The sequence below is a fragment of the Canis lupus genome, chromosome 28 (assembly GCF_003254725.2).
Source record: "Canis lupus dingo isolate Sandy chromosome 28, ASM325472v2, whole genome shotgun sequence".
Taxonomy (NCBI): Eukaryota; Metazoa; Chordata; class Mammalia; order Carnivora; family Canidae; genus Canis; species Canis lupus.
In genome coordinates this window covers 28,185,152-28,208,874 of record NC_064270.1, presented here as the reverse complement: position 1 = coordinate 28,208,874, position 23,723 = coordinate 28,185,152, and the positions used below count along the sequence as shown (strand labels likewise).

Sequence of the window (23,723 nt, the reverse complement as noted above, 5' to 3'; positions counted from 1 at the left end):
GATGCCTGGCTCTGTGTGTTTGTTTCTGGGGTTTGCCTCTGATAGAGGAACAGGAGAAATATTTTATCTCTTTCCTTTAGTTGAGAAGAGTGACTTCCTGATGGAGATCTGGGTCAATAGTGGGTTTTTTCTTCCTTGCCCTCAGGCAGGAGCCAGGTCCCTCCCTATGAAACACCTACACACCTCACCTGACCTGCCCAGGTCGCCCCCACACTGACCGCACATGGCAGCTCAGGCCTGTTGCTGTTGAACAGTTTCCCACACAACATGGTGCAGGGTCAGTTTGCATGGTCCTGGGTACTATGGGAGACACACGGGTTTGTCAGACGAAGGTAGCCACTTCCAGAAGCAGATACAGAATTCTCAGGGCCCAGTGCTAAATGAAAATGCGGGGCACCTTATTCAAAGAATATCCAGACAATGACAGCCGAGTGTTAACCCAAGCACATAGGTGAGGGGGCCATGTGCTCAGCTCTTTCCCCACCTCCCCTGGCTCAGCACCATGGAACTACAGGCTGCTTTAGGGAGACAGATGTAGGGACACCTAGAACAGTGCTGAATGAGATGGAATAAATGGCCAGCTGTGGGCTGTGCACAGTCCCCAGAACGTGACTGCTCCAAAGATAAAGGGCTTTTCTCCACAAATGGGCAACACGTGGGGAGGGTAGTAAGGGAAGAAGAAGGGACATGTGCTGACCTTGAAGTTCAGCCAGGGCAAGCAGACCTATTTTACCAAATTATCCAGCCGGGAGTCTGATCTCTACACGATGCCCACGTCATCCACCCCACCACACCCCCAGCACTGTTTTGGTCTTCAAAGCTTCCACAGCTCAGTCACCTTCTTCATGTGCTTTAGACATGTGACCTTGTGCTGTCCAGGAGCCACCCAAGACCTGACCAAGCTAAGAGGAAGAGAGAGTCCTTTAACCTGGGCCAACAGCCTATCAATTAATCACAACCTATCTGTGTAGGAAAAAAGAGAGTGAGCTCCATATAGAGACATGGGAATTGTCAGATCTACAGGCTGCATGAAGTGGCCAAAGGTGGACCCTGGGGACAAACCCGGCTCAGGGCTGGCACCTATGGGAGCCACAGACAGGGTGAAGCATGAAGCATACCGCTGCCACCTGCTATGTGATCCCAGGATAAAAGATTTCATGTCCTTAATCTTCAGTTCTATCACCTGAAAATTGGGACTATATCTATTTTATTTGAGGATTAAAGCTAATGTAGGTAAAAATGCCTCGCCTAGAGCATGTGCACTAATGGATTCTCAAAAAACGGTAGTTTGTATATATGGATACATGTGTCACCTATATGGCTCAATCCATATGTACATATATTGATATGAATCCGTTATATCTGTATATTTATGTAAATATTTCCTGTGTGTCTGTAAATATGGTCGTGTAGCCATTATACTAACCAACTTTCTCCAACCTCCCCCTACCAAGTCCAACAGCCCCTTCAAGCCAACTCTGCACAGTGTTCTTCCCTTGCCCTGGGGAGAAAATCTCAGGCAGGTGCCATCCTTCTCTGGTCACTCTTTGAAAACAGTCTTGCAGCCACTTTGAGTCCCAGGCACAATCTCATTTCAGTAATTAAACTGTCAGGCCCAGGGTCATAATCACTCACTGCCTACCATCACCCAGTATCACCCTCCTCCCCCACCCCAGCTCAGGCCAGCTGTAGCTGGGGAGGCAAGGAGCACAGGGCGGCCTCTTCATGCCCCAGCCTTGTGCTTCTTTTCCCCCCAACCTTCAACCACTCAGGAGCCCGCCAGGTTTGGAGGAGAGGAGAGGGAAGAGGAAAAGAGGACTTCCTTGTTCAGATGTAATCATGTGCTGCTGGATGTTCAAAACCCACTCATCCCTTGAATGGGTGGGGAGGAGGGTGCTTTTTCTGGGTTTTCGTGAGACTTTCCTGCTGGGAACTTCTCTCCATCAGGCGTCCCTGACAGTTATGGGGAGGGGATATCTATGAGCTTTTCTCAGCAATTCTAGAAGCTTAGCAGGAAACACACATTTTCCAAGGTAAATCTGCATGGGTCACTGAGACATGGAGTTTCTTTCTTTTGAGCTGAAATTTTATTAGTACTTCTTATCTCCTGCTAATCAACAGGTCTGTTTGGCAGTATGTGGCTTTGATTATTTGTAAATGGAGACATGCATTCATTCATAAGCCGTGGAGTTTAGTCTATACATGGCCCAAAGAAGTAAATTATTATAAGAGTTCCACAGGAGAAGTTTCAAACAGGGAAATGGGCAGATCAGACCCAGATTTTAGAAATACCTTTGCAGGTGCAGTGGAAAAAAAGGGTTAAAGTGATCAAGAATGGAGGTGGGAAAGCCTGACTGCTCTAGCCACCTGGGAAGAGGCTGGTGAGGGACCATTGTGTATCATCCATCCACTTGTCCGTCCATCCATCCATCCATCCATCCATCCATTCAACAAGTTTACTGAGCAGCTATAATGCACCAGGCCCTGCCCTGTGTGTTGAGGACTCAGCAGGGACAAGCCACAGAAACAAAGCCTGTCCTAACCAGGCACGCTATCCGCGAGGAACTAGTTGTTACACCATCACACAGATGAATGTGTGGTTAAGGATTGGGATGGGCACCAGGAAGACAAGTCCAGGGTGCTAGGACTGTAGGACAGGGTCCTGATGTTGATCACATTATGTTTTTAAGGTCTGGGGAGATAAGTAGCACGCTGGAAGAATGCATCAGCTGTAACCAGAAAGTCTGCCTCTCTTGATCAGAATGAGATGGGACTGGGTCAGCCTCTTGCACCCCCACAAGGTCCCATTCTCATGAGGGTTCCAGCAGCAGGATACGTGTCATTTAGTATTCAATAAGTGCATGAATAAATCGACACCTACAACCTAGTCTAGCATTTTATCTGTTTAACAAACACTTACATAATAACTAATTTACCATGTGCCACACACTGCTCTAAGAGCTTTACGAACATAACTCAGTTAATCCTCATAACACCCCTTAGCTAGTAAATATTATGACCAAACCCGTATTACAAACCATGACCCTGAGGTTTAAACAGCTTCAGCCTGGCTCCAGGGTCTGTTAACACACAGACTCTCAACAGGCTCTCAACCCACCGCTCCCACACCAGCAGCATCCACGTCACCTGGGAGTTTGTTGGAAATGCAAATTCTCAGGCCCAGCTAAGAAGGTCAGCACTCAAAAAGTAAAATAAAATAAAATAAAATAAATAATTAATAATTAATAATAATAATAAATAAAATAAAATAAAATAAAATAAGTCAGCACTCCTTTCTCCACAAGCCCACGGGCTGACTCAGATACCTGCTGTAGTTGGAGAAACCCTGGGCCACACCTGCAAAATTTACCCAATCACAAGAACTACCTGTGATCTTGTTAAAGTGACAACTTCTTAACACCACCCCGCCAACCTACTAAATCAGACTGGGTGGGAGAGGCCCTGGGAATCTGTATTTTTTAACAAATTCCCCATGGGGCAAGTTTTGGAAACATTCATCCAGGTTTTAGAAATTCACCACCACACTGGGAGAAAACAGAGAGGGCTGGACACCGAGTGTGAGTGTGGGTGTGCAGGCCGGTGGGTGTGGCTGCCCAATGGCAGGTTTATCTTTCCTGAAAGTCTGGTCAAACGCAGCTGCGGTTCCATCCAGGAGTTGAGAGGACAGCAGGTCGCAAGCAAAGTCGCAGGTGTCAATCTCCCTGGCGGGACCCGGGGTGCAGGCTGTGCACAGCTTCCTAAGCAGAAGAGCAGACTGTGTCTCCCGCAGGAATGTGAGCGCCGCCCCAGTCAGACACTCGCAGGCCAGGCTCGGAAGCCCAGTGCTCCGGGCAAAAGTGCCTTTATTGCTCTCTTGGACAAGCATAGATCATCCTTGCCAGGGATTTCCTGTAATAAATACCTTTGTCATCTTGACCAAAGAAGCTGTTTACCTGAAACGCCCAGGGCTGAAATATTACCTCTGCCCCACTCTGTGCAGTCACCTGGGCTCTTGCAGTGTTGGAGTTTGGGGGAGGCCACCTATGAATAGTGTCATGTCCCCTCCTGCTCCTGGATTTCTGTTTTCACCTACAACTGAAAACCAAGAGGGGAAGGATGAAAAAAAAAAAATGGGTATAAGTTGGCAGAACTTTTAAAATTAGCATTTCTACATTAAAAGGATAAATCCGGTCATGTGGCTTTTAACACAACTTTTAACTTATGATGCACTCCGGAATGTTCATGATGCTCAACCGCCCAAAACAGATGGAAATGTGCTAGGCTGGGCTGCAGAGGCCTGGGGTTTAGGTCCTGCTCCTGCCACCAGCTACCAACCAGTGTGGCCTTGAGCAAGTCTTTGAAGCTCCCCAAACTCAGATTATTTAACTGTCAGGTGATGGTAATCACACCCCACACGGCCTACCTCTTGGGCTCTGTAGGGGGCTCTAGGAGAACATGGCAGTGAAAACTGCTTTGCAAACTGTAAAGTGCTGTCCAGGTATAAGGGGTTATCGTGGCAACAGAGCAGGAATGGGCCCCATGCAGATCCCACAGCTGGAAGTGTCAGACGCAGAAGAAGGGGGGTGGACAGTGAAAAATCCCAGGGTGAGGGTGGGAGACATCCGCTCTGTGGGAACAGCTGACTTTCACAATGAAATCCATGTCCTCAGCTTATCAGTATGACACCCACTGGGCCATAGCCAAATGGACCCAGGGAATCATTTCTCTTCCCAGAATGAGTCCAACTCTGGCAGTACATATGTTACAGACATAAGAGGTCACATGCAGTGTCTGCTGAGGCCGGCTCACGCTGGCTTACAAGAACCACCTGGGTACCTCTTCCCCACTCCCACTGTCAGTGACATCACTTTGGTAGTATGAATTGGCCATGGTGGAAATGTTTACACCACAGGATTGGCAAACACTGCAAGTTGGGGTGCTTGCTTTCTTTTTTTTTTTGCCCTCCCCCCAGCCCCCCCCCCCCCCAGAAAGCAAGTTGTTAAAAACATACCAGTGCACCGCTAGGTCGCAGCAGAGATGGGATATAGCTGTTGGAATCTGAAGGTCACTGCAGAAGTCAAAGTGTGGACAGGAAAGTTCTTCCTCCACTTGGGAGTAGGGGAACCACGAGCCCATTAAACTTCAGATTAGTATAGGGAGACCTTTCAGAGGAAAGAGCATTTATTTCATAAACCACTTACACAATGAGGGATTGCCTTCTCTCTATAAGACACTGAAGCAAGCCCCAGTCCCCTAATGCACATGCTCCAATATTAGACCCAGGGCCACCACCTCCAGGCAGTCTTCTGATATTCCTTACCATACTCTCCCATACTCTACAGGGAATTCCAGAGTCTTCTCAGCTCCTACATAAACAGTAGAAGGTAGTTTCTCAGAGATCGGGTTCTGGAGTCAGAATGCTCCAATTAAAAACTCCGATTTGAAGGACACCTGGCTGGCTTTGTAGGAGGAGCATGTGACTCAATCTCAGGGTTGTGAGTTCGAGCCCCACATGGGTGTAGAGATTCCTTAAATAAATAAATACATGGGAAAAAACATATTCTGATTTGACCACTTACGAGCTAGTCATGGGACAGTCGATGAGCCCATCTGTGAAATGAGGCTAAGACTGGAGAATTGCCACGAAAGGGCAAATAAATGCTTGGGAAGTACCTAGCACCGTGCCTGGCACACAGTGAGCTCATTAACCCTGATGACAGCAGTTCCTCCGAACTACATCATTTCACGTTTCACAGACAAAAGCAGCGTCTCTGCAACTGGATGAAAGTTTCTTGAGGACAGGGGCCTTGTTTTCCTCCATGTCTCAGTTGTCCCACAGGGGGAAGGCCTAACCTGTAGGAAGTCCCCTGGAAATCATGTGGGATTCAGTGGAACGAAAAGCAGGCACGTTTTTCCAGAACTTGGCCTCATCTGGGAGAAGCTGCCCGGCCAAGACTACACCTGTCCTGGAGGCAGCCAGTGTCCAGTGCCTGGTCTATACTGGCATACAAAGAGCCCACCCTCAGCCTTGGCTCAGGATACCTGTGAGGGGCCAGCCCAGCTCCAGGTCCCCATGGCATCCACCAGAGGCTCTGTTACAATTGCGCCGCAGCCCTGTCTCCCTCTGCCCAATCCTGCCTTCCTCACTCCTTCACAGGTTTGGTTCCTAACCCACCGCCCCCCCACCACCCGAGGAGAGGTCCTGCATGCTCACCTCTGCTTCAAACCCAAGGCAACACCCAGCACGTCTGCACCCCCATCCGAGCCAGGACCACTCCTCAGTGCCCACCTCCGCCATGTGGAAGAGTAGATGAGATTTCAGACCTCTAAGCTCACTGTCCATTCTCCCACCGATTCCAGCACATTCTCAGATGACCGCTTCCCCACCTGTATGCTGGCCACAGCTTCACTAAGGGCTCCCCTCGAAGGTCAGAGGTTAGCAAAGCAACCCCCACCCTGGCCTCCCCACCCCCACCCCCGTTTCTTCCCTGGTCCCATGTCTTTCCCAGTGTTGATCCTCCGTCTTGTTCAGACCTGTGTGAGATCAGATTCAGAAGCAGACCTTGAGATAAGAATTCATTTACAAGGGATTTAGTAAGGAAGTGCTTCCGAGAGAGAGGAGGGAAGCAGTGGGTGAGGTAGGGCAGGGAGGAGAGAGAGGAGAAGTAGGGTGCCATTCCACGTGAAGCCCCCGTGCCAGCTTGATCCCCCAGGAGCTCTGCAGAGTAAATCACACTCTGGAGTTTGTCTGGGTCTCCAAGCGAGGGAGCCGGGCTTCCAAACTCTTGCTCTAGTCCAACACTGGCTATGGACCACCCAGGGGATGTGAACTCTCAGGCATTTTCAGCCCCGTGCTTGGGCAAATAAATGGCTCGAGCGCCTCAAAGAGCCATTGGAAGCAAACCACCCAGAAGCAGGCGGGCGGTCATACACACAGAAGGCAAAGGGAGCCCATGGGTGTGGGCAGAGCTTCCGCAGCACCCACTACAGCTTTGCCACTGATCCCTAACTCCAGAACGGAAAAACGAAGACTTTGGGGGGATCCTGCGCTGTCAGAAATCTCAGCCCTGCCTTCTCCTTGCTGTGTGACCTTGAGCCAGCCTCGGTACCTCTCTGAGCCTCAGTCTGTAGGATCAAGATAATAAGGCAAACAAACCATCGCTACCTCTCAGCGTCCTTGTGTGGTTTAAATGGAATTATGTGGGGCGAAGTGTTTTGCAAACCACAGGGGCTGGATTCCTGTCCTGCAAAATGCAGCCTGCTGTCACCAACATAATCAAGCCCCATTCCAAAACTCAGCTTGGGACTTCCTCCCTTCTCCCCAGCGCACTCCCCCTTGCTGACTTCATTTGCTTTCTCTCCTTAAAGGCTTCTATGTTTGCCCTGCAGGCTGTTAAAACTCCTAATTCAAAATAACCCGATAAAATGCTCTGGGGGGCTTGCTGGTTCCAAATAGATATACAAGGAGCAAGTTGGCCTGAAACACAAAACTTGGAATTCCAACTAGGACAGAGGCAGAAGAATGGCCCCAGATCGCTGAGCTCTCTGCAGCCAGCTCATTAAATCGTGTTCACGGGGACACCCAGCCCCAGGGACGAGGCCTGCTGGTCAGGGGCTGCCAGAGGGGCTCCTGGGGAGCAATCTCCACACATCTGACCTGGAAGCCAGCCCAGAGAGGACCCCTGGCCTGGGGTTGCAGTGCCCCCACCCACACTGCCCATCCTGCAGCTGAGGGCCCCTTCCCTTTTTCCTGGAGCTCTGCCTAAAGCTGACCCAGATCCATGGGGCGGCAACCCAATGCACTCCCACCCCAAAGCGCTGCTTATGCCTTGCGGAGGAAAATGCACCAGATCCCCAAGGGCAGGTGAAGAGGACCAAGAACCTGCTGACTTGATCCATTTTATCCCGATTTCTATCAGCCTGCTGACACGGAAGCACCACGGCAGCACAGGGACTGGCCTGGGAGCCCAGGTGTTTGGCCTGAGGCCCTCCCTGGCTTCACGGAGGACTCCTGGGCGGGTCACTTCCCTTCTCAGGGCCTCAGTGTTCTCACCTGCACAATGGGAGTATTATGTCTCCCATCAGCAGGGTTCTGAGGAGCACAAGGGAAGGAGGAGGCTGTCGGTGAAGGTGGAGGTAAGAAGAGGCTCAGCAGCGGCTTCCGATTCAGGATCACCTGCCGAGGGTTCTGCACGCAGTCCCCCCAGCGAGCCCTGCGGGATAACCATCACCCCCTCTGCAGATGAAGAAACAGGCCGGCTGGCTCCCAACCCCTGCTCTTTCTGCCTTCGAGGGAAGGCCCAGAGGGGGGCCCAGGTCTGGAGATATCAGCAGGCAAGCATTCCATCATTCATTCACTCAGTCAGGCATTCTGGAGCTCAACCACAGGGTGTGATGCAGGGAGCGTTTTCCCTCCTGCAGAAGCTTGGCTTCCCTTCGGTCTGGGGTCTGATCTGCGGTGGCCTCTACCATTTAGGTCGGGGCCACAGGACAGAGCCTGGGCAGAGGTGCCCCTGGGGGTCCTCAACCCAGCTGCTGTTGGACTTTTGCTGGGCACCTCACCAAGGCAGAGAAGACTTGCCCATGAACTAACGGGCCACGCTGCAGATCAGCAGGTCTCAGCCTCGTGACAGTAACGACAAGAGCAGCAGTAGGCAGCTGGTGCCAGGCACAGAGCTGGGTACTTCCGATATACGCGCTCCCTCTCCTCTGCCTTCCTGTGAGGGCATTTGCTGTTCAAGTTCGCACAGCCCGTGAGGAGCCCTGCAGGGCTGGCAGGCCCGGACCCCCGTCTTTCTGCCTCCAGATCCCATGCTCTAATCTGCCACCACTCTGACCCTGACAGGCTGATGATTTTGAGCAAATCCCTCCACTCCCTAGGCCTCGGTTACCCCATGTGCAAATGACTAGAGCAGGATCTGCTGAGCTCTCTCGCAACTCTGACCATCAAGGGTCTTGATCTGAGAGACACAAGGCAGAGGGTGGCTGCCAGGACCCAGAAAGGACCTCCTACCAGAGAAGGGGACACAGAGTCCGGCTGGGCCGAGCCTCTGCTGAATGGAAGGGAAAGCCTCGGAATGGGCGTCAGCCTGGCCAGACAGCTTCTCCCTGGAAGCCAAATTTCTCAATGACGCCCAAGTTAAAGCCCCTTTGTGACATCCCCGTGGCAGGCTGCTTGCTGTAAGGGATCCCTGCACTAATGAGCTCGGAATGTCAAATTCCATCAGTCAGGCAGCGTGGACAGGAAGCGATGAAACGTCCCGTTCAGGGAGGAGGTAGGGCTCTCTTGCCTTTTTCTGTTTTTTAGTAACATTTGTCACTGCTACACATGAAAATAAAAACCAGATGGAATCCTGAGGGAGAGAGGGCCTTCTCCACCCCTGGGCAGTAGGACAAAGCCCAAGGTGGGCACCTAGGGTCACTGTGGCCCAGGAGAGGCTGCCTATCAGCTTCTCGGCAGAGCAGCCTCCTGGCCGGGGACACCTGATGGCAAACACCTGGCTCTTACCTGCCTCCTCCCTGCTGGGCCTCGGGAGGTTGTAGAGCAGGTGAGGAGCTGAAGTTTCCCCAGCTCTTCCAAACTCCATCCAGACCGTGAATGCTCCCATCCCCTTTCTTCCTCCTGGTGTCTCTCTGTTCAGCCCCTAGGTACACAGCTAGGGTCACTCACCACACTCGTGTGAGGCCTGCTTGTAAGCTCAGGACACACTGGACGAAGACCCAGCCAGGACCACAATGTGAACCTCACCTCCTCCAGGAAGCCTTCCCTGACTACCTGCAAAGTCATTTTATACTTTATGACCAAGGTACCTAACTTCCCACTTAGCACCAATTTGCCCTGCTTATTAAATATGTCATGTGTGGCTTGCATAGATCCTCACTCGGGCTGCTGGCAGCTCCTAGGAGATACGAAGCACTTGGTACTTGCCCTGGGGACCGCCTTGGTCCTCAGCGCAGTGCCTGATTGATTACCACTGCTCTACGGATGTATGTGGGCAGAAAGCAGTGACCGCATCACTTGGCTACGCTGTAAGCGCTCACATGCCTGTTGAAGGGCTCGTCTCCCGACCACCTACTATGTGCTGTGCCCTGGGCAGAGTATTTTAACTGCATTAACTCAATCCCACAACAACCCTAGCAGGTGCTATTCCTCCCACTTTACAGATGAGGAGAAGAGAGCCATGACTTGGTCAAAGAAAGAAATAAAGCAGGAATTTGCACTCAAGTCTGCAGGCCCCAAGCCCCTACCCTTCACCACTTCCCATGTATGTATGATTGGAGGCTCATCACGCCTCTGAGGGGGGCTGAGAACCGCTTCCGATCCAGGAGGGGAGAAGGGAGGATAGAGTGGAGGGTTGACCACTGCTCCCTCCCAAGCCTCAGTTTGCCACACAACTCATTTGGTTTCCTGCACATGGTGGTGCCAACTGACTGGAGCTCCCCCCTCATCTTTGACAGGCTGTGACCCCACAAAACAGGAGAGGCCAGCGGCCAATGTCCTAGAGGCCCCAGCAGAATCTCCCTGGGCCTTGATTTGCTCATCTGCAAAGTGGGAGGGACCCTGCGTGCTCAGAGGGTTGATGAACAAAGAGAAAGAGGGCTGACCTTAGCTTGGGGACCTATGGAGACTAAGATGGGATCTAAGCTGGGTCATTCCTACTGTCCCTTTTTTCTCTAGATCAGTTCCACCTTGTAAGAGCAGCAGCACCCCAGGCAGCCACCACCAAAACAGCCGGCCAACAGAGTGGTGAGCAGGGCATTGGTCAGTGAAGGAGGAAGGAGGACCAGCTCTTGGAAGACAGTGCAGCCAGGCCCCTATTCCCCCAGCAAAGCCCTGAGCACTGCTCTGGATCTCTTCCTATATTTTCTCCACTTTCCCCAAGCCTCTAGTTAGAGAACATTCCAGATGAACTGCTTGTCCCCAAGCCAGGAAGCTCTCCATAGGTTTCAGTCCAATTCATCTCAGCCTTGGGGGCCTCCAGAATAGGATTGCCAGGCATCCTGTATATCAGAATATCTTATACCTGCTAAACATGTCCCACACCCCGTGTGGGCCAGCAGGATGTCCTCCACAAACAAGATTTAGCTTTTTTTTCTTGTTCTTTTTTTTTTTTTTCAGGATCAGCTTTTATCAATCAATAAAAAACATTCAGCCCTTTTAGAGCTCTTTTCTTAGTTTATCTGGGCATCCTATATTTTTATTTGCTAAATCTGGCAACATCATTCCCAGAAGCCAGGTATTTAGAGACCACTAACCACACCACACACCACACCCTGGGGGAAGGCAAAGTGGGTGGTTTCTACACAGATCACATAAGCAGTTCTGTGTGTGTGTGTGTTATGTGTGTGCCTGTGTGTGCCCCAAACCCCCTGGGAGTGTGCTCTGCGTGTAGGTAGGTATGAGCCTGTTTGGCACAGGGGTTGAGCCATCATCCTCATTCATCGCTGAACAAATCATAGTGGGAGAGGGGGTGGAGGGGACGACTCACCAGGATTTTCCAATCCTCTTTCCTGTTGGAATTGTTCCTTATAGACGAGGATCCCTCCTGTGAGGTCCACCTCTGAGGGTCAGAGGCTCCTCCTGAGGACCTCTACACATGCTGTTCAAGGAGCACCACAGACCTGTGGTGAGCAGGCTGAGCAGATCCTTTGGTCCAGCTCCTTCACTGTGCAGATGAGAAGCCCAGAGAGAAAGGGACTTGCCCAAAGTTACATACCCATCAGAGAAAGGTCTAGAACTAGAATCAGGGCCCCCTGCTTTGAGTCCAGGACTCCTCCTACTGCACAAACTGACTCTTTCTGAGAGCAGGACACAGTCACAAGAAAGCCGAACTCTCAAGCAGTCACTGGCAGCCACTTGATCCCCAAACCACAGAAATGATTATAATATTGGCTAGCATTTACGGAGCTCTTACCTCTTACTGTATGCTGGGCTCATTTAATTTACACGGCCAACTCCATGTCACAAGTTTTATGATTGCCCTCATTTATGGATGAGCAAACTGAGGCTGAGAAACTCGCCCCAGGTCACAAAGCTGTTAGGTGAGTGGCATGCGCTTTGGGCCCTGGTAAGAAGCTGGCATCCTCAATAAAGAGCTCAATAAATTGGGCTCCATAGACCATTCGAATGCCTCCGCAGCTGGCGGGAGGGAGGGCCCGTGAACATGGCCATCATCAAATCCCCGGGGTCCAAACCTCCTCTCTCCAAGTCAAAGGCAGCTATATGGTCTAGTCACCTCTCCTCTTGCCCAAGTCATTCATTGCAGCTAAGGTTCTTTTTTTTTTTTTTTTTTTTTTAGATTTTATTTACTTATTCATGAGGGGCAAAGAGAGAGAGGCAGAGGCAGAGAGAGAAGCAGGCTCCCCACAAGGAGCCTGATGCGGGACTCGATCCCAGGACTCCGGGATCACGCCCTGAGCCGAAGGCAGACACAACCACTGAGCAACCCAAATGCCCCTGCAGCTAAGATTCTTCAACCCACCTGACTGCGAGATCTTCCAAGACTCACGCCCTAGACAGGAGGTGGAAAGTGATCATGTTTCTAACTTGTAAGCCTTGCCTTGCAACTCGCCCCTTGAGACAAGACACTTTCTCCTCTTTCCTTCTGAATGGCTCTTCCCTATGCGTCCCCCACCTCACCTCCCCCCCCCCCCCCCCCCCCGCTTTCCCACCATCCTCAGCTCAGGCCAGCCACTTAATTCAGCAGCCATTTGTTCCAGCGCCCCTGACACCACACAGGTGTCCTGTGTGCGTACCTGCTTTCAGAAAAGTAAGTAGTTTTTTGGTGGGCAGCCAGTTAAGGGGACTGGATCCGGACAGAGAGCAGAACACAGCCCCCTCCCCAGGGGACTGCCCCTGGGCATGTTATCAGGTGCTCTTGAAACCCAACGCCTGGCCCTGTGGGGCAGCCAGGTGTGCCCCAAGACAAGGCTGGTTTTCCTCTCCAGGAAGAAGCTGCCTCTGTGGGGATGGGGGGAAGGGGCCCTGCTTCCTCCTGCCAGGTGGGATCTCCCCTCCGAGGACCCTCTGGCTGGATCTGCTTGATCTCTTCTCCCCCTGCCCCACTCCATTTCCCCCCCATTCCTCCTCATATCCCTCCTGACATTTCTGGATCACTGGGAGTTAACCTCCTCCCACCCTCCCCTGCATTCTGCTCCCCAAGCTTCCTCTAACTGCTGCTGCCCTGTGAGGTCCCCCTTCCCTCTAGGCCAAGCCCCTCATGCCTCTGTAGAGCTCTGTAGAAGATGCAGCTGGGCTTCATTCAAGGTCAGACAGCGCCTCAACTAAATCCCTGCTGTCTCATGTCTGCTGTGTGACCTTGGGTAAGATGCTGAACCACTCTGAGCCCAGGTGTCCTCATCTATAAAATGGGGATTAGAGAGTCCTCATGTCTGAAGTTATTATCAAGAGGATTAAATGAGATAAGGCACGTCAAGTTCAGAGCCCAGCACGGAGCACATTTAACGAGCATCACTGCCAACACTGAAATCCTAATAGTATCTTACAGCACAGCCATGTTCTAACGTCCCCCTGGTCTTGACTCTTCGTTTATGGTTTCCCTAGTATTGACTTATTGCAGCTTTATTTTTACCTTATAATTTGTTTGTACGTCATATGTATCATGAATTAAGCTTAATTATACTCCCTGCAGGCCACCTCAAATGTTTTTTGTCATGAGATACACAGACCCACGGACACCAACAGAAGTAACGGGGAGGGAGAGAGGGAAAAGGAAGAAGAGAGTAGAAGGAGGACTGGGAGGCGGGGTACTGAGCAGGTCTGGCTAGAGCCAGGCACCGAAGAGGAATGAAGATGAGTGAGGCCAGCCCTGCTCCCACATGCATCTTAGAGTCCATTGCAGAGCCTGGATTTACCCACTTAGAGAGAGGTAAGCATTTGGGGCAGCAAGGTGGAGAAAGGGTGGCAGGCTTTGTACAAGCAAAGGCTCCAGAGGGCTGGCTGGGCAATCCAGGTAGACTTCCTGGAGGTGGAAGATGTGGAGCCTGCCCTAAAAGCACAAGGAAGGTGTCGTGGGACAGAAAGGGGACAGAGGGAGGCATTTTAGGCCCTTGTGAGCAAACACTGAGATGAGGAACTTAAAGGAATCCCCAGCAGGAAAACACCCTACCCTTCCCCGTTGCCTGGACATAACACACACACACCCACATCCCCACACACATAGACACATACACACCCATACACACACACACACACACACACACACACACAGCTCTCTGGAGGGGCCTCTCCATCCCCTCAGCACCCACACTGTCATCCACACACACCCAACAAAGCTCCCAGGCCCTTGGCTGCAGCCTCATGGACCTTCTCAGGCCAGGCCTGGCACCTGCTGCCACCTTGGCATGCGACTCATAGGCTGCTGGGAGGGCCGAAAACACAAAAGAGGGTGGAAGAAAGTGAGGGCTGTGGGGAGACACGGCTCAGTGAGTCACCAGGACATCCCGCCTCGAGGGTCTAGACTCCAGACAGACACCACAAGGGCTCCTCCCTCTCGTGTCCCTCCCCCTTTGGGCCTCCTGTCTGGGGCACATGGAGGGGCTGCTGATCTGTCCCCAGAGGATCAACCCAGAAAGTCCCCCGGCTCTGCTCCCCCAGAAGCCTTCGAGGCCCCCACCCCACCCCCAACACCCCACCCACCCCCCAGCACTTCCCTGCCAGCCTGGCCCTACCTCAGCCCAGAAACCCATTTCCACTCCACCTTCCCAGCACAGGTAACCAAGGGGCTCTCGGGGCTCAGGGCTCGGGGCTCGGGGAAGAAACTCGAGAGCTCGGCTCCTGTTCCCCTTGAAACAGAGAACGAGGTCAGGAGACACATTTCCTAACTTTCAAAAAGAACTGTTTGGGATAATTAATCAACACATCACCAACACCAAGGGATTGTTTTATATCAGAAGACATATAATTAAGGAAACAATAGCAGGCTTGTTGTCTATTTTGTTCCTAAAGAATGCTAATTATGTTTAGCACCCTGACACATCCAAAGGTTCGCCCCAATTTTTAAAAATCAAACAGAACTTGGCTGCGAGGCATCTCTTCGCCTCTGCTTAGAACAGGGAGGGTCAGGGAAGCAAAACAGGCCTCCAACAGGTCTTCGTGGACTTTTTCGGCCTCTGATTGCTACCCCAGCGAGGACACTCGCCATTGCTAAACTGCACTCACTGTTGCTCAATTACACCTTCGGATCAGCACCTAATTTGCTTAGGGTGCAACTGAGCTGCTGTGGGTGGATTGGCTTTGCCAGGACACTACTTAGCAATGCAGCCACCGCCAGAGGAAATGGGAAGCCAGGCTCAGCAATGCTTGGAGAGGCTGGGGCCCCGTGGCCATCGTTTCCAGGGCCCCAGACCCTGCTAGGCCACAATGGAAGCAGCCCTTTCCCAAGACCCCTCGAGCCCTGCTAATGTCTGCAGTATGGCCAGACTGGCAACCTTAAGATCTTTGCTCCCGCAATGTCCACAATAGCCAAACTGTGGAAGGAGCCTTGGTGTCCATCGAAAGATGAATGGATAGAGAAGATGTGGTCTATGTATACAATGGAATATTCCTCAGCCATTAGAAATGACAAATACCCACCATTTGCTTCAACGTGGATGGAACTGGAGGGTATTATGCTGAGTGAAATGAGTCAATAGGAGAAGGACAGACATTATATGTTCTCATTCATTTGGGGAATATAAATAATAGTGAAAGGGAATAGAAGGGAAGGGAGAAGAAATGTGTGGGAAATATCAGAAAGGGAGACAGAACATAAAGACTCCTAACTCTGGGAAACGAACTAGGGGTGGTGGAAGGGGAGGAGGGTGGGGGGTGGGGGTGAATGGGTGACGGGCACTGAGGGGGGCACTTGATGGGATGAGCACTGGGTGTTATTCTGTATGTTGGCAAATTGAACACCAATAAAAAATAAATTTATTATTTAAAAAAAAAGATCTTTGCTCCCTACGAAGGAAAGGAGAGGCACCCACATTTCTTCCCAAGATGCCCACACAGGGATCTTCCTGGAAGGAAATTCTCCAAATGGGAGGAGGGCATTGGCATGTGCAGATGGGCCTGCCCCCATCCCAGATGGACTGCCTCTCTTCCTCATAACCCTGGGGTGGGGAGCCCAGACCCATGGGAGCATAGGTAAAGGCCATATCTACTCACAGATCAGCTCATGAGCTCATGGAGAGCAGAATTACTAAGGAATCATAGTGTTGTGGTTAAGCTGTTACAAGACTCTTATGAAAGACACAACCTAAAACTGTTACTAGGAAAGGTATGAGGTCTGGGATTTGCTTCAAAACAGCAACAGGATGGTGAGTGCCTGGGAAAGAGACAGAGAACAAGATTGACCTTGAATTTATCATGTGTATGAGTCTGCTCAGGCTGCTATAATAAGTGCCACTGACAGGTTACCTTAAGCAACAGAAATTTCTTGTCTCATACTTCCGGAGGCTAGAAATCCAAGATCAAGATGTCAACAGGATTGGTTCCTTCTGAGGCCTCTCTCCTGACTCGTAGATGTCCGCTTCTTCTTGTGTCTTCCTCATATCGCCTTCCCTCTGTGTGTGTCTGGATTGTGCACACACATTTCCTCTTTTCTTTTAATATTTTATTTATTTATTCATGAGACACACACACACACACACACACAGAGGCAGAGATACAGACAGAGGGAGAAGCAGGCTTCATGCAGGGAGCTTGACTTGGGACTCGATCCCGGGACTCGAGGATCACACCCTGAGCCAAAGGCAGGCGCTTAATCGCTGAGCCACCCAGGCATCCCATTTCCTCTTTTTATAAAGAACACCAGTCATGATGGGATTTTATAAGAACACTAGCCTACCCTAATGACCTCATTGAACGTGATCACCTCTGTAAAGACCCTATCTCCAAATAAAGTCACGTTCTGGACTGGAGCTTAGGACATCAGCCTGTGAACCTGGAGAGGACAGGATTCAATTCATAACATAATTTTTGGAGATGGAGGGTGTATACCTCAAACTATGCACTCTGCAGTCTATAAATCTGTATTTTTTTTATAATAATAAGAAAGGGAAGCACACAGGGAGGCAATGCTCCAAACAGTTGTCATGCCACCAGATGAACTCCAGGGAGATGAGACTTATTCTCTAGGCCTCAAAGAAAATCCTAAAACTCAAATCTGTTTCAGAAGAGACAAAGCAACTTTGAAGGTGGTGAACTTCCCAGCCCTGGAAACATCCAAGCCCAGGCTGCGTGATCACCAGTGGGGCCTTCTGTAGGATTCCTTGGAGAGGGGAGCTAAGCTTCTGACTCATGGTTGCAAAAAAAAGCCAATGCTGTGTTGGGCCACAGTGACAGAAGTACAGCAGCCAAAACACTGGTGAGAGTCCTGTTCTTCGTAGGACTGAAGGCAACCACCTGGATCCGGGTGCTCCGTTCCAGGAAGCCTCTTGCAAAGGAGGCATTAAGCATTTAGGAACGACAGCCTTACATCTGGCGAGGGGCAGCCAGGTGCTTAGGGAAGTAGAAAGCATGCCATGGCACCTAAAAAAGACTGTGGAATCCATTTCCACCAGTTTTTTTTTTTTTTGCATCCTCCTAGAAAGATTATAAGCAACTTCAAACAAATATACACGCCCTTTATGTATTTCTTTTAAACTAATGGTATTCTCTGCGTACTCCTTTTGCTTTTTTCAGTGGACCTTTACATATCTTAGAGATCCTCCCATATTAGAACATTCTTTTTAGCTGCTGTATAAATTCTAGTCTGGGGGTAAATTATTTTACCAATCCCCTCCCGATGGATATTTAGATTGCTTCAAATATTTCCCTATAGCAAACAAGACTTACTAATTAATCTCATACATATATCACTTCATAGATGAGTGATTAAAGCTGTAGAATAAATCCATATAAGTAAAAGGGAAAAGGAAGAAAGGGAGGGTGCCAGGAGGAAAAGAGGGAGGTAAGAAATGCCTAGAGAGAGGCGCTGGGCTCCGGGGAATGGCTCTCCACCCTTCCTGGAGACAGATATGGAAACATGGATAAAAAAAAGCACAATCAGACAGGCAGCAGAAAGGATATAGGGTCAGGGTGAGCTGTCTTAGTTCCTATCTCTTTGGGTGACCCCAGCACCACCCCGGTTTCGCGTCTTTGGTAGAAGAGAGCAAGTCTGGGACTGGGAAGGAAGCGCACAAGGGCCTCTTCCGCCCCAGCTGCCCTCCATCGCCCCATTCACTTGCACTAAAGAGAGAGGTTGGAGAAAGCAGTGGGCAGGAGGTCAGGGACAAGGGACCTATGGCGGAGGGAAGGCATAGGCAGATGTGATGTAATGCTTCTGAAGTGCTGGCCCACAGCAAGTATTTGAGGCAGAAGCAATGGCTACTCACTCCCTGCTCCCAGTTGGCCTACAATCTAGCACAGGGGCCAGGGAAGGGGTCAGAGCTTCTGAGATGAGCATCGGGGCCAGATGCAAACTCCAGAGGCTCCTGGCCTCATCTGTTCCCTTTCCCGGGGCCAGGAATCTAGTAACTTCTCTGGACTGTTCTTCCTGGGGTTTACAATGAATTTGCTCTGAAGAAACCTGTTCAGACAGATGATGGACAGTGAGCAAATGAGGACCTAGGTCATGAGGCTGCACATACAGATTACACATGTGCATGCTAGTCCAACTGCTCCTCTTCTGGCCTATAGTATATTCTAGATAAAAATCTCCTTCTCAGCTGGGAAAACTCAAGGTTGGGGCAGAGGGGAGCAGGTTGTATGAGTGGCAGGAGGGTGGGCAGAGAAGAAGGACCTTGAAAGTGCTCTGGCTTTCCATAAAATTCAGCACTGACCACCCCACCCCATGCCACCCCAACACACACACAACCAGGAGGCCCCTGGAGCTGAGGAAGACCCTCTGGGTTGTCCCAGATGACCAATAGGGAAAGTGACATCTCCATCAGTATGACATGGTTTCCGAAGCTGTGGCCTCCACTTGAAGCGATCCACAGCATTAGTCACCACTTCTGTTTCTCATGAAGACACAGGCACAGTCATTTAGAGCAGAGGCCAAGAAGCGGTGCAGGGTGAACCCTTTCTAAGGCAGACCAAAGGGGGCCAGGGAGGCCAGGAGAGCTAGGGCAGCAAAGCCAGCTGCACCCCCAAACCCTTACACGGCTCCCACCAACACACAGCCCTGCCCTCCTGCTGTGCTAACCCTATGCTCGCCTACACACACACACTCTTGCAGGCTCTCACGAATGTTCCCAAACACTCATGCACTCCCAAACATTCACATGCACACATGCCCTCGCAGCTCATTACTTGGCTCCTCCCCCTCCCAGGCCTGCAAACATACTTGCGGTTACCACCCCTCTGCCTGACTCCAAGTAACTCCATAGTGGCAGATAACCAGGGCTGTGGCATCCAGAACCCCAGGCTGGAACAAGGGCAAGGGGCAGTCCCTCGCTTCCGCCCTGTGGGCACCCAGTAAAGGAAGGACTAATCAGAACAAAGCTGACTCTCAATAATAAAGGCACCTTCAATAATATCAGAGCCAACACACAGAAAGCCCATCTGAACTCAAGTGTGGGGAATACAGAGTGTGCCGGGCTGCTGCCTAAGGGGGCGGAGGGCTGAGATCCAGCTCACACCTCACTCTCCTAGGTACCCAAGGAATGCCTCTTCCTCAGCTTTGTAGACACAGGAGGGGCTGCAGCCTCCTCGTCCCCATAGCCTTGTGTCCACTTACACATCCATGTGTGTGACCCACCTGCTGTGTAAGCACATTTCAGGTACAGCCACCTGTGCATGCTAGGTACACAATCAAAGTCAGGCACAAAACTCTCTTCCTTAGTATGTTCATTCCAAGGGGCCCAAGCACAGATCCTTCAGCTTGTCCTTGTCCTGGGCTGTGCTGCTGATCAACCCCCATTCCAGGCTGGCACCCCATAGGCAGGGCCGTAGGAAACCTGCCTCAAGAACAGGATCCAGTGAGCAGGATCCCCCACAAATGACTCCACCTGTCCCCTGTTACCCGGCAGTAGGATGAGGCCTCTGCCCACACAGTCCTAGCTGAGGGGAGAGGCTGGGCATTGTGGGGCCCTCTAGGTGGCTGAGAACATGGCCTGCCCACCTTTGGAGTCTGCAGTGGGTGCCTGTGGGTATCTCAGGAGAAAAGGAGGCACTGTCTCCAGGAAGCCCTAACTCCTACCCCTCAGGACCTTGCAGCCTCTTGGAGTTAAACAGAGGGGAGGCTATGTCCAGGTCCACCATTTCTAAAGAGGCCAGGCCCTCTGACAAGGCTGCAGGTACTGATCCACCCCCTTGCCCCCCTAACCCCCCCACGCCCCCCACAGGTGGGCCCAGGGAGCCCAGGGGAAGGACAGGAAGCAGGCCTTGAGTCTCCTGGCTTTAATGACCTCACTATGTGGTGACTGCTGACTTCCTACTTTCCACGAACTCCCTGCGGGAAAGGGGCTCTCCCACCTGAAGAGACCTCATACTGGCCCAGGAGTCCCCACGTCTGCCCAAGTACCCTGAAGACAAGCAAGGGGAGGGGGGAGGACAGAGGATGATGCCCCAGCCAATAACCCCCTCCTACCTCCACCATTCACCCGGGACAGGACAGGGTCCAGCACAGAACCACCTGCCCACTGCTGGGGGTCAGGGGTGGGGTGGAGGGGCAGTCCTGGCCGCCTGCCTGCCCCCCAGTTCCAGACTAGCTCCTCGGGTTTACCGGGGGGAGGGGAGGAGCATCCACGCTCTCTGGGGAGCAGAGCGGAGCCCCGAGAAGTGACCCCGTTTCTGAATGAAATTGAGCTGCCATTTTCATCTTCTTCCCAAATGTCAGCAGCGTTAGATCAGATTAGGAGCTAATCTCTTGCCAAAATTCATTTCCGAACAAGAGAGGTGGCCGCGGGCGGGCGGGTGGAGGTTGGTTGGTTGTTTCAGTATCCCTCCCCCGCCCCCCCAGACGCACACACTCTCCCGCCGCCGCTGGGGTGGCAGTGGGGGGTGGAGGCCGAGCAGCCCGAGGGGCCTGGGGCAGGTGGCCCGCGTGGGGATGGCAGGCCAGCCGCCCGCCGCGAGCCCCGCAGTAGCGCCGAAGCAGCGCGATTCCTCTCCGAAAGCTCCGAGGGCTCCGAGGCCCCAGGATGCGCCCCCGGAGCAGAGGGGGCGAGGCACTAGAGGGCCGCAAGCCCACACCGCATCCGCACCCGCATCCGCACCCGCATCCTCCCTGCTGAGACCGGGGTCCCTCCCCAAACCCCTCCCCCAAACCCCCATCCTCCCACCCCGCCTGCCAGGGTGGTAAAAGGGAAAGGCAAGGCAATTGCACCTAAAGAGAGAAGAGGAAAGGGGGGAAATAAATGCCCAAACGAACTGGTCAGTACCTTGCAGGCCTCATTTGACAAGTGACCAGCACACAGCCGCTGGCCTGAATGCATAATTACCCCCACGCGAAAATTCCCCATCTAATTTGATATTTGGTTCTTTGCAGAAGCTATAGCCTTCGTAAATAATATACAAAGTAAGAAACCTAATCCCGCCTGCTAGAATGTTTAATTCATCATTATGCGAGCTAATTGGAAGGTGATTATATGGTAATTGCTCATTAGTGGTGTATATTTATCGCTGTACCTTATGTCAAGGCCATGGGAATTGTGTAGAGTCTGTTCTCTCATTTCAAGGATCAGTTTCAGAAGCAGGAGCGAAGCAGGCAAGATCAAGTTCTTCCTGACGTCAGGTCCAGCAGAGGGCTATGGAGACCCGTGCTATATATAGGGCCTGAAGTGGGCTGGGGGCAGGGGTGGCCTGGGACTGGGCTGAGGCTGGGAGCCGGGAGGTCCGGGGCAGCCAGCCCACCACCAGGAATCCCCGGCTTCCCAGGGAAAGAGAGGAAAGATGGGGGCTGGGGGCCTGGATGCTTGTCCAAGCGCTAGCGCATCCCCCACTCCAGGCACCCCCTGGGCCCTACAGGTGCGTCTGGACCTCTGGGCTTCTGCTGGGAGGAGCCCTTATCCCTGCGCTTTCTCTCGGACTCCTCCCCGGGTGTGCCGAGGGGCAGCAGGTGTGGGGTAGAGAAGGGGACGTGGAGGCTTGATGTGGACACTGGGTAGGAGATGGGAGCGAGAAGGTAAGGTTTGATTTGGAGGAGCTAGAATTCGGAGCGCTGGAGGCTTGGGCTTCCTCCTCCAAACGATCCCACAAAAGTGGGCCGCCTCCTACCTCCCAAAATTTTCTCCCAATTCCCCCAAGAGAAGCGGGGCACTGGCCCGACGTGAGAGCACTGTTGGTGCCTAGGGAGGGGAACCATGAGTCGCTATGGGGGAGGCGGCAAGGCCAGGGCGAAAGAACCCTAGAAGCGTGAAGAAAGGCGGGAGGGAGGTGAGCCCAGCCCGGCCCCAAGGCCAGCGCCCGAGCTGGGAAATTGGGAGAGGCGGGAAGGCAGACCTGAAATCCCGAGGGAGCGGAGGAAAGACGTGTCCTGGGTCGGCGGGCGGAGGTGTGGGCAAGGACGGGGCGTGGGCCTGCGGCCGCAGCTGGGAGGACCGGCCCGGACGCTAGAAGCCCAGCCTCCCGCCGAGCATCCTTGCACGTGGGCGTGATCTTTGGCGCGCTCTGGCGCCCCCTCGGAGGAGTGCGACGCGCCTTGCCCTACCGGGACCCCGGGCCGGGGCGCCCAGCACCCCTGCTTGCAGCCCCCGGGGCCCTCCCAAGCCCCCTTCCCGCTCCCGCTGGGCAATAGGCACTAATGAACAAAAGGCCAATTAGACGCCGGGCGCGGCTGATGAATGGACCTTTCGCTTTCAAGCGTGGCACCGCCTCGAGTTTCCTGGCGAACAGGGTCGCGCCGGGAGAGGCCGCCTCCCCGAGCGGGGTCACGGCTGGGGTCAGCGGGTTCTCAAAACTCCCACTTCCCGCTGGCTGCGGGTTTGGTTGGAGGAGGTCAATCTGGCGGCCAGGCCCTGGGCCCACCAGCCGGCCCGCAGCTCGGCCCGGCACCCCCACCTCGCAGGCCCTCTCCTCTCCGGCCTGCCCGCCGCTGCTCCCAGGCGGCACCCAAGTAAGTCAAAGGCCCGCTGCAGAAACACGAAAGGCCGGCCTAGAAAAAATGCGCAGTTACCAAAAACGGCTGTTGTTTACCCAACTCCGGAGCGAGTGGTGCACCGCGGAAACAATACGTGAACTCGAGCTTCTTGCTAGACACACGCGCCTAGATCCTGAGACGAACAAATGCTGCCCTGGTGCTGGGCACGGACGCCGTCACACGGGGACCTCCACCCAAACACAGAGAATTGTTCCCACGGGTCACACACACGCACACACAGTGAGGCCACTCCCATTCCCTGAGATTCACAACTACAGCAAGACTCCCAGATACACACTCTTGGACCAGACCCTGGCACACAGATTCCCTAGACAAACCGCACTTCTAACCCCCTCACCAGACACTACAGTCACCCAGCTGCACCGTTCTCGCCCTGCCTCAATATGATCTCGTTGCACAAGGCAAGCTGGACACCTTGACACGCTCACTCTAGCCACACAGGTAGCGGCCGCTTCGGCCTCGAACACGCAGTTGGCGTATTCAGCACCTAAGCACCCTGACTTGAGTCCTGGCTCAGACACACAATTACATCTCCACACGGACACAACTGTTTCACAGACCTAAACACGCTACCATAGCCTCTCGCTCTGGCTCCATCCACCCGCTTATTCCGACTTGAAAGAGCCCACAGGCGGG

At 52.6% G+C, this 23,723-nt stretch overlaps 1 long non-coding RNA gene across 3 annotated transcripts; it reads right to left on the bottom strand.

Moving 5' to 3' along the window:
- Nucleotides 1-3,451: 3,451 nt before the first annotated feature.
- LOC112672400 (uncharacterized) lies at nt 3,452-22,631 on the bottom strand. Of its 3 annotated transcripts, XR_003144255.3 has the most exons (4): nt 22,430-22,631; nt 21,617-21,735; nt 5,012-5,162; nt 3,452-4,095 (listed from the first exon to the last, which is right to left on the bottom strand). It is a non-coding gene; the product is annotated as an uncharacterized LOC112672400 (long non-coding RNA). The 3 variants fall into 3 exon arrangements; XR_004810217.2 differs by having other exon boundaries at nt 21,617-22,618; XR_003144257.3 differs by lacking the exons at nt 21,617-21,735; nt 22,430-22,631 and adding an exon at nt 11,490-12,615.
- Between the last annotated feature and the right edge of the window lie 1,092 nt (nt 22,632-23,723).